Source organism: Scyliorhinus canicula, chromosome 14 (assembly GCF_902713615.1).
Source record: "Scyliorhinus canicula chromosome 14, sScyCan1.1, whole genome shotgun sequence".
NCBI classification, from domain to species: Eukaryota; Metazoa; Chordata; class Chondrichthyes; order Carcharhiniformes; family Scyliorhinidae; genus Scyliorhinus; species Scyliorhinus canicula.
In genome coordinates this window covers 119,757,596-119,772,633 of record NC_052159.1, presented here as the reverse complement: position 1 = coordinate 119,772,633, position 15,038 = coordinate 119,757,596, and positions in this window count along the sequence as shown.

The following is a 15,038-nucleotide window of genomic DNA, read 5'->3' as shown; positions in this document are numbered from 1 at the left end:
GAGATGGTTCACCAGGGGAAGGCAGCAGTTGCCAGGTTAATGGCACCATGGCTGGGTCTGCTGCACAGGAGGGCAGGAAAATTAGTGGTAGAGCTGTAGTGCTGGGGGTTCGATTTTAAGGGAAGTTGATAGGTGTTCCTGCAGACGCAAACGAGAGTCCAGGAAGGTATGTTGCCTCCTTGGTGCAAGGGCCCTGGATGTCTCAGAGCGGCTGCAGGACATTCTAAATGGGGAGGGTGCACAGCCAGCTGTCGTAGTGCATAGAGGCACCAACGATACAGGTAAAAAATGGAAGGAGGTCCTACATGCTGAATTTTGTGAGTTAGGAGCTAAAAAAAAAGTAAGACCTCAAAGGTAGTAATCTCGGGATTGCAACCAATGCCACTTGCTGATCAGAGTAGGATTGACAGGATAGACAGGATGAATGTGTGGCTTGCAAGATGGTGCAGGAGGGAGGGATTCAGATTTTTGGGACATTGAAACCGGTTCTGGCAGAGGTGGGACCATTACAAATCAGATGGTCCATACCTGGGCAGGACAGAACCGATATCGTAGGGGAGTTGTTTGCTAGCACTGTTGGGGAGGGTTTAAACAATGTGGCAGGGGAATGGGAACCAATGCAGGAAGTCAGAGGATAGTAAAGACGGGATAGAAACAAAAGTCAGTAAGGAGAAAAGTGGAAGGCAAAGGAACAGATTGAACGGCTTTTATTTCAATGCAAGAGGGCTAACGGTCAAGGCAGATGAACTTAGAGCATGGATGGGTACATGGGACTGGGATATTATAGCTATTACTGAAACATGGCTAAAGGAGGGACAGGACTAGCTGCTCAATCTTCCGGGGTACAGATGCTAAAAGAAAGATTGACCAGGAGAAAGGAGGGGAGGGTGAGTTGCGTTTTTGATTAGGGACAGTATCACGGCAGTACAGAGAGAGGATATATCCTCGCCCACTGAGCCTCCATGGGTCGAACTGAAAAGTAAGAGTGAGATCACTTTGTTAGGACTATACTATAGGCCCCCAAACAGTCAGAGGGAAATCGAGAAGCAATTATGTCAGGAGATTACAGATAGCTGCTGGTAAATTAGGGTGGTGATAGTAGGGGACTTTGACTTTCCCAACATTAACTGGGACAGCCTAGGAGTTTGGATGGAGAGAAATTTGTCGAATGTATTTGATGTATTGGGTATGCTGGGTCTGAGAGGAGTGCGTTTACCATAGCAGTGAGAGAGACAGGCTTCCAATACTTGAAGAAATGCAACTCGGATTTATTGAACTCTTAATTATTATGCATACTTGCAGACTATCTTACTACCACATGGTGGGTATTCCAGTTGTTGCTCACGGGCTCTGACTGTCTCAGATGCTGGATCCCAAGAGAGCGGGAAAACTAGTGCCCTCTGGCTTTATAATGGCCGTGACCTGTCTAGTGATTGGCTGCTGTGTTCTGTGTGTTCACTGGTCATCCTGTGTGTCAATCAATGCCCGTCTGTGCACCATTATATACTTGTGTGTATATTATGACATCTCCCCCCCTTTTTGTTTTACTTTTTAAAAGAAAATGTGTATAGGTCAATAAATAGTGAGTGTGTATAGGAGCCTGACTATGTACAAAGTACATGAACGTATTTACATGGGAAGGTGTCTAGTACAGATAGAGAGCATGCAACAAATTAGGAAGAAACAATATGTACAGATGTGTAACCGGATCACAAGGCAATGCAACATTCAGTCTCTTTGGCGGGCAACGAATTCTGGTTGACTGAACGAGCATTTGGCTCTGTTGAGTCGGAGGCCATGCTCGTGGATCCTGTGGAAAACTCGTTTGAGGCGATCGATGTGTTCCTGAGGAGTTGTGGACCAGACAATGATATCATTGACGTACACTCGTAATCCCTCGATGCCCTCCATCATTTGCTCCATTATTCGGTGGAACACCTCCGAGGCGGAGATGATGCCAAAGGGCATCCGGTTGTAACAGTAATGACCAAACGGGGTGTTAAATGTGCACAGCTTTCGACTGGACGCGTCCAGCTGTATTTGCCAAAACCCCTTGGAGGCATCCAGCTTCGTGAAAAACTTGGCGTGAGCCATTTCACTGGTGAGCTCTTCTCACTTAGGGATAGGGTAGTGTTCCCTCATGATGTCACGGTTCAAATCTTTGGGCTCGATACAAATGTGAAGTTCCCCTGAAGGTTTTTGACACAAACCATGGAGCTAACCCAGTCCATGGGTACCGTGACCTTAGAAATTACGCTCTGCTCCTGGAGTTCTTGCAGCTGCTGCTTGAGGCGGTCCTTAAGGGGTGCCGGCACCTGACATGGTGCATGTGACACAGGTGTGGTATTCAGTTTCAGAAGTATCTTGGATCTGTTGGGGAGTGTTCCCATACCTTCAAAGACACTATGGTATTGTGCTAAGATGTCATCGAATTGGGTTTGGAAGTTGGCAGCTGGACAGACTGTTGCCTCAGCGGGTGACATGGTGTGAACCCGCTGCACAAGATTCAGGATTTTGCAGGCCTGAGCACTGAGCAAGGTAGCTTTGTTGGACCCGACAATTTCAAAACACAGGGTGGCTTTTGAAGAACGATGGGATACCGCAAGCTGGCATGAGCCACTGGCAGCAATGGCATTCCCTTTCTGGTCGAGAAGCTGGCAGGCCGATGGAAGAATGCTCGGCTTGACGTGGATGGTATCCAGGTCAGACTTCGAAATAAGGTTCGCTGCAGCGCTGGTGTCCAGCCTGAAGCGTATGCGAGCCTTGTTGACCATTAGGGTGGCACACCACTCGTCGTCCGGATCAATGGTCATCACTGGGAGTTGTTTAACCCTTTTTGCGGAAAGCATCGTATGCTTGGTGATGATACCCACCCGGAATGAGGATGTGAGGTCCTCGGTGTCGTGATCTGGAACCATGTCGGAGTTGGAGTCTGCAACGGGTTGCTGCAAGGACCAGACGTTCCTGCGCTGCTGCTGGGATGGCTGTGTGTTGGCAGTTGAGCAGATCTGCACAGGGCTGCGTAGTGGCCAAGCTTGCCACACTGGAGACAGTGGCGAGATTTCGCGGGACATTGCCGCTTTAAGTAGGCGGAGCCACAGTTACTGCACATCATGGCGCCGACGTCGGGACGCTCCGTGCGCCACTGCACATGCACGGTGCGGTCGAACAATGTGCGCACTTGCGCAGTTCATTTGTCGGCCTCGCCGTCCCCTCGGTCATTGCGTGCATGCGCAGGAGTACGGGAAAAAACACGCAAAATAGCCGTCCTCATCCACACCAGGCCCTGGAACTGTTTTATTGCCTGCACCCGCTCCGCATCGTGGGAGCCTTGCCGCGCACCTCTGCCGCCTTGATATGGGAGTACCGGTTATTAGCGTCCTAATGTAGGATGCAGGTCCCGATGGCGATGGTGAGGGTGAGCTGCTTAACTTTAAACAGCTGCTGGTGAAGAGCAGCGGAGTGGACCCCGAAAATGATCTGGTCGTGGATCATGGAGTCGGAAGTGGAGCCGTAGTTGCAGGACTGCGCAAGGATGCGGAGATGGGTTAAGAAGGACTGAAAAGGATCATCCTTACCCTGAAGCCTCTGCTGGAACACATAGCGTTCAAAGCTCTCGTTGACTTCGATGTCACAGTGGCTGTAAAACTTCAGCAGGACTGTTTTGAACTTTGTCTTGTCCTCACCTTCAGCAAAGGTGAGGGAGTTAAAAATGTGGATAGCGTGGTCCCTGGCTGTAGAGAGGAAGAGAGCAATCTTCCTGGCATCCGATGCAGCTTCGAGGTCGGTGGCTTCAAGATACAGCTGAAACTTCTGCTTAAAAATCTTCCCGTTTGCACCGACGTTGCCGGCGATGCGGAGCGGCGGGGGAGAGCTGACGCTGTCCATGTTACCGGATGGCTGATCGCTGGTCACAGGGAGACTATATCATGGTAGGTCTGTCAAACTTGAACATGACTCACTGGTACCATGATGTGTTGGGTAAACTGGGTCTGCAAGGACTGCGTTTATTGCAGTTTTGAGAGAGACAGGCTTCCGATACTTGAAGAAATGCAACTCTGTTTTATTGAACTCTTAACTATTATACATACTTTAACAGTGGGTTGACACTATGCTGAGTTGACTGGAGACCTGAGGCTAACCTGACCAGATTATCTTCTAATTATGTTCTAATTGTTGCTCCCAGGCTCTGACTGTCTCAGAGGCTGGATCCCAAGAGAGTGGGAAAACTAGTGCCCTCTGGCTTTGTATTGGCCGTGTCCTGTCTGGTGATTGGCTGTTGTGTTCTGTGTGTTCATTGGTCATCCTGTGTGTCAATCAATGCCTGTCTGTGCACCATCATATACTTGTGTGTACATTATGACAGCATTCAGGAAGAATTCCTCATTCAATGCGTGGATGGCCCGACTGGAGAGGGGGCAAATCTTGACCTCCTCTTGGGGAATAATAGGGAATAATCGCTGGCTTTGAAAGCAGACCAAGGCAGGCCAGCAGCACGATTCAATTCCAGTACCAGCCTCCCCGAACAGGTGCCGAAATGTGGCAACTAGGGGCTTTTCACAGTAACTTCATTTGAAGCCTACTTATGACAATAAGCAATTTTCATTTTCATTTCATAAGGAAGGGCAGGTGATGGAAGTGTTAGTGAGGGATCACTTTGGGACCAGTGACCATAATTCCATTAGTTTTAAGATAGCTGTGGAGAATGATTGTTCTGGCATAAAAGTTAAAATTCTAAATTGGGGCAAGGCCAATTTTGATGGTATTAGGCGGGAACTTTCAAAAGTTAATTGGGGTGTCTATTTCCAGGCAAGGGGACAGCTGGTAAGTGGGAATATTTCAAAAGGATGTTAACTAGTGTTCAAGGTGAGCACATTCCTCTTAGAGTGAAGGATAAAGCTGGGAGAAGAAGGGAACCCTGGATTACTCGGGACATTGACACCATGGTCAAAAGGAAGAAGGAGGCATTTGACATGCATAGGCAGCTGGGATCAAGTGGAACCCTTGAAGAAGATAGAGCTTGTCGGGGTAGAGTTAAGAGAGAAATCAGGAGGGCAAAAAGGGGACATGAGATTGTCTTGGCAGATAAGGCAAAGGAAAATCCAAAGAGGTTTTACAGAAACATAAAGGGTAAAAGAGTGACTCGGGAGAAGGTAGGGATTCTTAAAGATAAACAAGGTCATTTATGAGTGCGAGAGGTCCTAAATGAATATTTCTCATCAGTATTTACTGTTGAGAAAGGCACGAATGGAAATAATAAGTGATGTCTTGAGGAGTTTGCATATTACAGAGAAGGACGTGCTGGAGGTACTAAAGTGGATCAAGATTGATAAATCCCCAGGACCTGATGAAATGTATCGCAGGTAGTCATGGGAGGCTAGTCTGCGTGGGTTTCCTTCGGGTGCTCCGGTTTCCTCCCAAATGTCCTGAAAGACGTGCTTGTTAGGTGAACTGGACAGTTTGAATTCTCCCTCTGTGTACCCGAACAGGTGCCAGAATGTGGCGACAATGGGGTTTTCACAGTAACTTCATGTAAGCCTACTTGTGACAATAATAAAGATTATTTTTGTGTTATTTGTAATATATATAAATTATTTGGATGAGAATGTAGGAGGCATGGTTAGTAACTTTGCAGGTGACTCCAAGATGGGTGGCATAGTGGATAGTGGAAAAGGTTATATAAGATTGCATCTGGATCTTGAGCAACTGGGCCAATGAGCTGATGAATGGCAGATGGAGTTTAATTTTGAAAAATGTAAGTTGATGCATTTTGGTAGATCAAATAAGTGCAGGACCTACTCAGTTAATGGTAGGGAGTTGGGGAGAGTTACAGAACAAAGAGAGCGAGGGGTACAGGTTCATAGCTCCTTGAAGGCGGAGTCGCAGGTGGACAGGGTGGTGAAGAAGGTTAGGTTTTATTGGTCAGAATTTTGAATACAGGAGTTGGAACGTCTGTTGAAGTTGTACAATACATTGGTTAGGCCACACATGGAATACTGTGTTCAGTTCTGGTCACCCTACTATAGAAGGATATTATTAAACTAGAAAGAGTGCAGAAATGATTTATGAGGATGCTACCAGGATTTGATGGTTTGTGATATAAGGAGAGGCTGGGAAGTTTTTCCCTGGAGCATATGAGGTTTAGCGCTGATCTTTTAGAGGTTTATAAATAATGAGGAGCATAGATAAGACATCTTGGGCTGCCGGATTTTATGTATCTGTAAAACCTCTTTGGATTTTCCTTTGCCTTATCTGCCAAGACAATTTGTCCATTAAAAAGCAGTTAGACAATTACTGGGTGGCTTTCGAGGGATATTGGCCAAATGCGGGCAAGTGGGACTAGCTTAGTGATAGAACCTGGGTGGCATGGACAAGCTGGACTGAAGGGCCTGTTTTCACACTGTAAACATCTATGACTCTATGAGACAGTAGTGGAGAGACCAAAAGCAAAAGATTGTGGATGATGGAAATCTGGATATGCTCAGCAGGTCTGGTAGAACCTGCGGAAGGAAACCTTTCAGAATTAAATGATCCTGAGACAGAAATGATCTCTGATTTTCCACACTCCTCACCTGTGGTGTAATGAGTTTCCGACTATTTCAATATATTTTAAGAAATTTAAATCTGATTATAGAGCTTCCACGTAATATGTTCCTTCCTCACTGAATACCTTTCTGACAAGTAATCAAGGGGATCATGACAGGGATGCAAAGGTAAACACAGTCTGGCTGCACAGGGCCATCTTTTCCCAAAGGTAGAGTAGTCTGGAACTAGAGGGCATAGGTTTAAGGTGAGAGGGGAGAGATACAAAAGAGAAAGAGACCAGAGGGGAAATATCTTCATGCAGAGGGGGTGAGCATCTGGAGCAAGCAGATGCCGTGGTAGAGGCGGGTACGATTTTGTCTTTTAAAAAGCGGTTAGACAGTTACATGGGCAGGGTGGGTAAAGAGGGATATGGTTCAAAGGCGGGCAAGTGGGACTAGCTTAGTGATAGAAACTGGACGGCATGGACAAGCGGGGCCAAAGGGCCTGTTTCCATGCTGTAAAGATCTATGACTCTCTGATTCTAAGAATTGGTGCCACTGGATTAGTAATTCAGAGGCCCAGGTTCATGTCCTGTGGGCACAGATTCAAATCCCACCTGACGGAATTTAAATTCAGTTAATACATTTGGAATTAAAAGATTGTAATGGTGACCATGAATTCATTGTTGATTGACCTGATCTGGTTCACTAATATCCATTTTAGGAAAGTAAATCAGCCATCCTTATCTGGTTTGGCCTGCATGTAACTCCAACCCAGTGCCATGTGGTTGATTCTTAAGTGCTCTCTGAAATGGTCTAGCAGCTTATTCAATTATATTGCAATGCCACATAGTCAAAAAGGAACAGCTGACATCAATCTAAGCAGTAAGTAAATTAAGTAAGCAAAGGTAAGTAAGTCAATCCAAGCACAGGGGAAAACAGATTTTGAGGTAGGTGAGCACTTTGGTGATAGTGACCACAATTCGATTATGTTTACTTTAGCGATGGGAAGGGATAGGTATATACCGCAAGGCAAGAGTCATATCTGGGGGAAAGGCAATTATGATACAATGAGGCAAGACTTAGGATGCATTGGGTGGAGAGGAAAACTGCAGGGGATGGGCACAATGGAAATGTGGAGCATGTTCAAGGAACAGCTACTGCATGTCCTTGATAAGTATGTACCTGTTAGGCAGGGAGGAAATGGTCGAGCGAGGGAACCATGGTTTACTAAAGCAGTTGAAACACTTGTCAAGAGGAAGAAGGAGTCTTATGTAAAGATGTGACTTGATGGTTCAGTTAGGGCGCTTGAGAGTGACAAGTTAGCTAGGAAGGCTCTAAAGAGAGAGCTAAGAAGAGCCAGGCGAGGACATGAGAAGTCTTTGGCAGGTAGGATCAAGGATAACCCTAAAGCTTTCTACAGATATGTCAGGAATAAAAGAATGACTAAGGTAAGAGTAGAGCCAGTCAAGGACAGTAGTGGGAAGTTGTATGTGGAGTCCGAGGAGATAGGAGAGGTGCTAAGTGAGTATTTTTCATCTGTATGTGCACAGAAAAAAGACAAAGTTGTCGAGGAGAATACTGAGATACAGGCTACTAGACTAGAAGGGCTTGAGGTTCATAAAGAGGAGGTGTTAGCGATTCTGGAAAGTGTGAAAATAGATAAGTCCTCTGGGCCGGATGGCATTTATCCTAGGATTCTCTGGGAAGCTAGGGAGGAGATTGCTGAGCCTTTGGCTTTGATCTTTAAGTCATCTTTGTCTACAGGAATAGACAGAAGACTGGAGGATAGCAAATGTTGTCCCCTTGTTCAAGAAGGGGAGTAGAGATAACCCCGGTAACTATAGACCAGTGAGCCTTACTTCTGTTGTGGGAAAAGTTTTGGAAAGGTTTATAAGAGATAGGATGTATAATCATCTGGAAAGGAATAATTTGATTAGAAATAGTCAACATGGTTTTGTGAAGGGTAGGTCATGCCTCACAAACCTCATTGAGTTCTTCGAGAAGGTGACCAAACAGGTGGATGAGGGTAAAGCAGTTGATGTGGTGTATATGGATTTCAGTAAAGGCTATTGCAGAAAATCAGAGGCATGAGATTCAGGGTGATTTAGCAGTTTGGATCAGAAATTGTCTAGCTGATAGAAGACAATGTGTGGTGGTTGATGGGAAATGTTGAGACTGGTGTCCAGTTACTAGTGGTGTACCACAAGGATCTGTTTTGGGGTCGCTGCTGTTTGTCATTTTTATAAGTGACCTGGAGGAGGGCGTAGAAGGATGGGTGAGTAAATTTGCAGATGACACTAAAGTCGGTGGAGTTGTGGACAGTGCAGAAGGATGTTACAAGTTACAGAGGGACATAAATAAGCTGCAGAGTTGGGCTGACAGATGGCAAATGGAGTTTAATGCAGAAAAGTGTGAGGTGATTCATTTTTGAAGGAATAACAGGAAGATAGAGTACTGAGCTAATGGTAAGATTCTTGGTAGTGTGGACGAGCAGAGAGATCTCGGTGTCCATGTCCATAGACCTCTGAAAGTTGCCATCCAGGTTGAGAGGGTTGTTAAGAAGGCGTACAGTGTGTTAGCTTTTATTGGTAGAGGAATTGAGTTTCGGAGCCATGAGGTCATGCTGCAGTTGTACAAAACTCTGGTGCGGCTGCATTTGGAGTATTGTGTGCAGTTCTGGTCTCCGCATTATAGGAAGGATGTGGAAGCATTGGAAAGGGTACAGAGGAGATTTACCAGGATGTTGCCTAGTATGGAGGGAAGATCTTATGAGCAAAGGCTGAAGGACTTGAGGCTGTTTTCGTTAGAGAGAAGAAGGTTAAGAGGTGACTTAATTGAGGCTTACAAGATGATCAGAGGATTAGATAGGGTGGACATTGAGAGCCTTTTTCCTTGGATGGTGATGTCCAGCACGTGGGGACATAGCTTTAAATTGAGGGGAGATAGATCTAGGACAGATGTCAGAGGTAGGTTCTTTACTCAGAGAGTAGTAAGGGCGTGGAATGCCCTGCCTGCAACAGTAGTGGACTCGCCAACACTAAACGCATTCAAAAGGTCATTGGATAGGCATATGGATGATAAGGGAATAGTGTAGATGGACTTTAGAGGGGTTTTACAGGTCAGCGCAACATCGAGGGTCAAAGGGCATGTACTGCACTGTAATGTTCTATGTTCTATGTTCTAACAATGGCATGTACAGATCTGTAAATCCTACTTATGAGCATCCGGTATCTAAAATTAGGAGTGCTGTCCCTCAAACTACATAGACACATATAGATACATAGAAGATAGGAGCAGGAGGAGGCCTTTTGGCCCTTTGAGCCTGCTCTGCCATTCATCACAATCATGGCTGATTATCCAACTAGTCAGCCTAATTCTGTTTCTCCCCGTAGCCTTTGATCCCATTCTGCCCAAGTGCTCTATCTAGCTGCCACTTTAATACATTCATAGTTTTGGTATCAACTACTTCCTGTGGTAATGAATTCCACAGGCTCACCACTCTTTGTGTGAAGAAATGTCTCCTTTCTCTCCTCAGATGACAGTCCCGCCATCCTTGGAATCAATCTGGTAAACCTTCGCTGCACTCTCTCGAGAGCAAGAACATCCTTCCTCTGGGAAGAAGACCAAAACTGCACACAATACACCAAGTGTGGCCTTACCAAGGCCCTGTACAATTGCAGCAACACATTCCTGCTTCTGCACTCAAAACCTCTCGCAACGAAGGCCAACATATCATTCGCCTTTTTTGCCGCCTGCTGCACCTGCATGCTTATCTTCAGCGAATGGTGCACAAGGACACCCAGGTTCCGCTGCACACTCCCCTCTCCCCAATTTACAACCATTCAGGTAGTAATCTGCCTTCCTGTTTTTGCTTCCAAAGTGAATAACCTCACACTTATCCAAATTATACTGCATCTGCCTTGATTGCCCACTCATCCTACCTGTCCAGATCTTGCTGTAGGATCTCTGCATCCTCGTCACAATTCATCCTCCCACCTAATTTGGTATAATTTGCAAACTTTGAGATGCTACACTTTGTTCCCTCATCCAAATCATTAACATATATTGTGAATAGCTGGGGTCCCGCCTTCAATCCGATCAATTTTCCCAACACCATTTCTCTACTAATGTTTATCTCCCTCAGTTCTTCCCTCTCACTAAACCTTTCATTCTTCAACATTTCTGGGATCTGATTTGTGTCCTCATTTGTGAAGACAGAACCAAAGTATGTATTTAATTGCTCAGCCATTTCTTTGTCCCTTATTATGCATTCTCATGTTTCTGTCTGTAGGGGGGGCTACATTTCTCTTTACCAAACTCTTTCTCTTCACATATCTACAGAAACTCTTATTGTCAGTATTTATGTTCCCTGCAAGCTTCCTTTCGCACTGTACTTTCCCCTTCTTAATCAATCCCTTTGTCTTTCTTTGCTGATTTCTAAACTGCTCTCAATCCTCAGACCTGTTATTTTTCTTGGCCAATCTGTATGCTTCTTCTCTGTGTCGGATACTATTTCTAATTTCCTTTTTAAGCCATGGATTGACCCTCTTACCCCGTTTGCTTTTGTGCCAGACAGGAATGAACAGTTGCTGTAGTTCTCCATATGTGCCTTGAATGTTTGCCATTGCCGATTCACTGTCATCCCTTTAAGTAACTCTCCCCAATCTATCAAGGCCAACTCCGCCTCATAGCCTCATAGTTCTCTTTATTAAGGTTCAGCACCCTAGTCTCAGAATCAACTGCTCCACTCTCCATCTTAATGAAAAGTTCTTTGCATGTTATGGTCGCTCATCCCCAAGGGATCTCGTACAGCCAGATTGGCAATGATTCCCTTCTCATTACACAGTACCCAGTCTAAGATGGCCTGCTGTCGAGTTGGTTCCTCCATATATTGGTCAAGAAAACCATCCCGTATACACTCCAGGAATTCCTCCTCTACGGCATTGTGGCTAATTTGATTTGCCTATGTTAAGATTAAAATCACCCATGATCACCGATATTCCCTTGTTACATGCATCTCTAATTTCTTGTTTAATGCCATTCCCGACCTCACCAGTGAAGTTTGTGGATCTATCTATGACACCCACTAATGTTTTTTGTCCCTTGGTATTTCTCAACTCTACCCATACAGATTCCACATTTTCAGAGCTAATATTTTACTCAAATAACAGACTGGCATTGTCTGTACGGTATGATTCAGTGAGTTCCACATATCACCACCCCTGATTTTTGCCCTATCCCACGACAGAACAGACCTATCAGAGGCAGCGGCACAATCGTATCATGTTGGGAGGGAGTTGCCCTGGGAGTCCTCAACATAGACTCCAGACCTTGTGAAGTTTTATGCTTCGGGTCAAACATGGGTAAAAATGCTGATTAATACTGACCCAGCCCCACGTCCCACTTCCTCATAATCCCACTCAGCAGGTGAATCAGTGCTCCTCCATGTTGAATACGAATTGGAAGAAATTGTGGCAAGGGCACAGAATATATTCTGCATGGGGAACTTAAATATTTATTACATATCTCCACACTGTCTGCGCGGAGTCTGCACGTTCTTCCTGTGTCTGTGTGGGTTTCCTCCGGGTGCTCTGGTTTCCTCCCACAAGTCCTGAAAGACTTGCTATTAGGTGAATTAGATATTCTGAATTCTCCCTCTGTGTATCTGAACAGTGTGGCGACTAGGGACTTTTCACAGTAACTTCATTGCAGTGTTAAATGTAAGCCTACTCATGGCAATAAAGATTATTATACTCCCAAGAGTGGCTGGATAGCAGCAGTACTATTTATTTATTTCGGATTTGCATAGTCGCAGAGCCAAGCAATAGCCTAGTCAGTGGCAAGCTGGATTCTTTAAGTCGACTTCAATTTATTCAGCAGGCACCTCTCAACAATGTGATTGATTGCTTGGACTGCACAAAAGCTGCAGCCTGGAGGGTCTTGGTGACCCCACTGATGTTGGGTGGCTGTCCAGAGGCCTTGGCCAGTCTGGAATAGTTTACAAGGACCCACTCTCACTGTGCGAAATCAAAGCTATCTGGAAGGTAGGTGGGTTCTACGATGAAGGAGAGATTTCTCGTGGATGTTTTCTCCTGGCAATCCTTGCCCTAGGTCCTCAGCTTTATTCTTTGGCGAGGTAGGTTTAAGCATGTAGGATAGCATGAAAGAAGATGTACAGCTGGTCATTGAATACCGGTAAACCTGGTTTGGAGTAGACTGTCTCCAGTATCTTGACTATTGCAATTGCCCTTCTTATGTGGCGTGGGAGAAGAGAGGGGTGGGGGACATTTTTGCTCATGACTGGGAGCAGGACTGGTGAGTTGGTAAAAGAATGCTCTGTGATTATGAACACTGCTCAGTTGAGTTACACATTGATAAGTTTAGTGTAGGTCGATTGCTATCATACTGAGGCAAATATCCTGAATTTGACTGCATGATGGCAAGAGCAGAGAGCATTAGGATCTTGGCATGTTATCCCCATGAGGCACCAGCTATTTTACTGAAGAGGCTGTTATGAGTTTCAATTTTTTGTGTAGTCTTGAGGAAGTGCTGTGTATACTTGACAATAATAATAGCAGTTACTGTCCGTATGGAGTGATCTGGCTAAGTCCTGATGGACATAGAAACATACAAAATAGGAGCAGGAGTAGGCCATTCGGTCTATCGAGCCTGGTCCATCATTCAATGTAATCAGGGCTAATCATCGAACTCAGTATCTGTTCCCACTTTCCCCCAGATTGTTTGATCCCTTTAGCCCGAAGAGTTTTATCTAACTCCTTCTTCAAAACACACAAGCCGGAGTCTCTATCCAGTGGCGCCAGAATCACTAAACGCGATTGGGCAGAGAATCGCGCCTAAGGCAAAACCTTTTGGCTGGCTCCAGGCGCCTAACTGAACGCCAAGCTCCGGTGCCTCAACAGTGGTGTCAATGCACTCTCTTCTGCACGTACAATAAATGCCATTGGCGTATCATTAACGGGCCTGACCGGTATTCTCACTGTCGAGATGGATCTGGTCTACATTATCCACATCCTCCTCAAACTCAAACTTTGACTGAGTGTACACGCCTAGCAAGGAGCTCATCGTCGCTGATGCATTATCCCGCTCCATCACGTTGCCTAGTGAACCGCTGAAAATCATCCGGCAGATTGAATCACGGGTGCAGCTGTGTGCGAGCACCCTCCCGGTGTCTGATGAGAAGGTGGTTCGTATCCGCAAAGAGACAGCCAAAGACCCCATGTCATGCACCACCTCACCAATGGCTGGCAGAAAGGGCAATGCCCTCAATTTTATAATGTAAGGACGACCTGACGGTGATTGATGGTATCCAGAAAGTGGAGCGGAGTCCACAAAAGATCAGCCATGATCTCATTGAATGGCGGAGTAGGCTTGAGGGGCCAGATGGCCTACTCCTGCTCCTAGTTCTTATGTTCTTTTGTTCTCCTCAAGCTGGACTGGATTATCATTCCACTCAGTCTCCAGAGCTTGGTGCTCAGCCAAATCCATGAGGGACACCTGGGCAGCGAGAAGTGCAGACGCAGAGCCAGGCAGGCTGCCTACTGGCCCGGTATTAGCCAGGACATCTCGAACATGGTCCTCAACTGTGCAACCTGTCAACGCTTCCAGCTAGCGCAGAGCAAGGAGACACTCCAGCAGCATGAAATCAAGACCTCCCCATGGCCCAAGGTTGGCATAAACCTCTTTCGTGCGAATGGTTGTGACTATGTGTTGATTATTGACTATTTCTCCAATTACCCTGAAGTCGTGAAGCTCTCAGACCTCACACCTCGGGCTGCACGGTAGCATGGTGGTTAGCATAAATGCTTCACAGCTCCAGGATCCCAGGTTCGGTTCCCGGCTGGGTCACTGTCTGTGCGGAGTCTGCACGTCCTCCCCGTGTGTGCGTGGGTTTCCTCCGGGTGCTCCGGTTTCCTCCCACAGTCCAAAGATGTGCGGGTTAGGTGGATTGGCCATGCTAAATTGCCCGTAGTGTCCTAAAAAAGTAAGGTTAAGGGGGGGGGGTTGTTGGGTTACGGGTATAGGGTGGATACGTGGGTTTGAGTAGGGTGATCATTGCTCGGCACAACATCAAGGGCCGAAGGGCCTGTTCTGTGCTGTACTGTTCTATGTTCTATGTTCTATGTTCTATCTCGGACCGTCATCAAGGCCTGTAAGGAGACGTTCTCCAGGCATGTTTTCCCACTCACTGTGTTGTATTTTATATTTTCCCCGCGTCTTGACTGTGATAGAGAAATACAAACATGATTCATTAGGTAAGCAAAACTGAACTTTATTTCCGAATTTAGAACTGACTGCTAGCAGTATGGCTGAGATTTGAAGTCGGAAAGCAGTCAATTACAAACTGCAGAGTCCGTCCCAAGTCTGCGATATTACAGGAAAAGAAGGCGATTCTTATACATTAGAGGATCAAGATAACATGAATACAACTCGGTTAGGAATTTGATCAAAAGTAAAACATAAGTAATAATCGTTACAATGGCGTCACCTTGC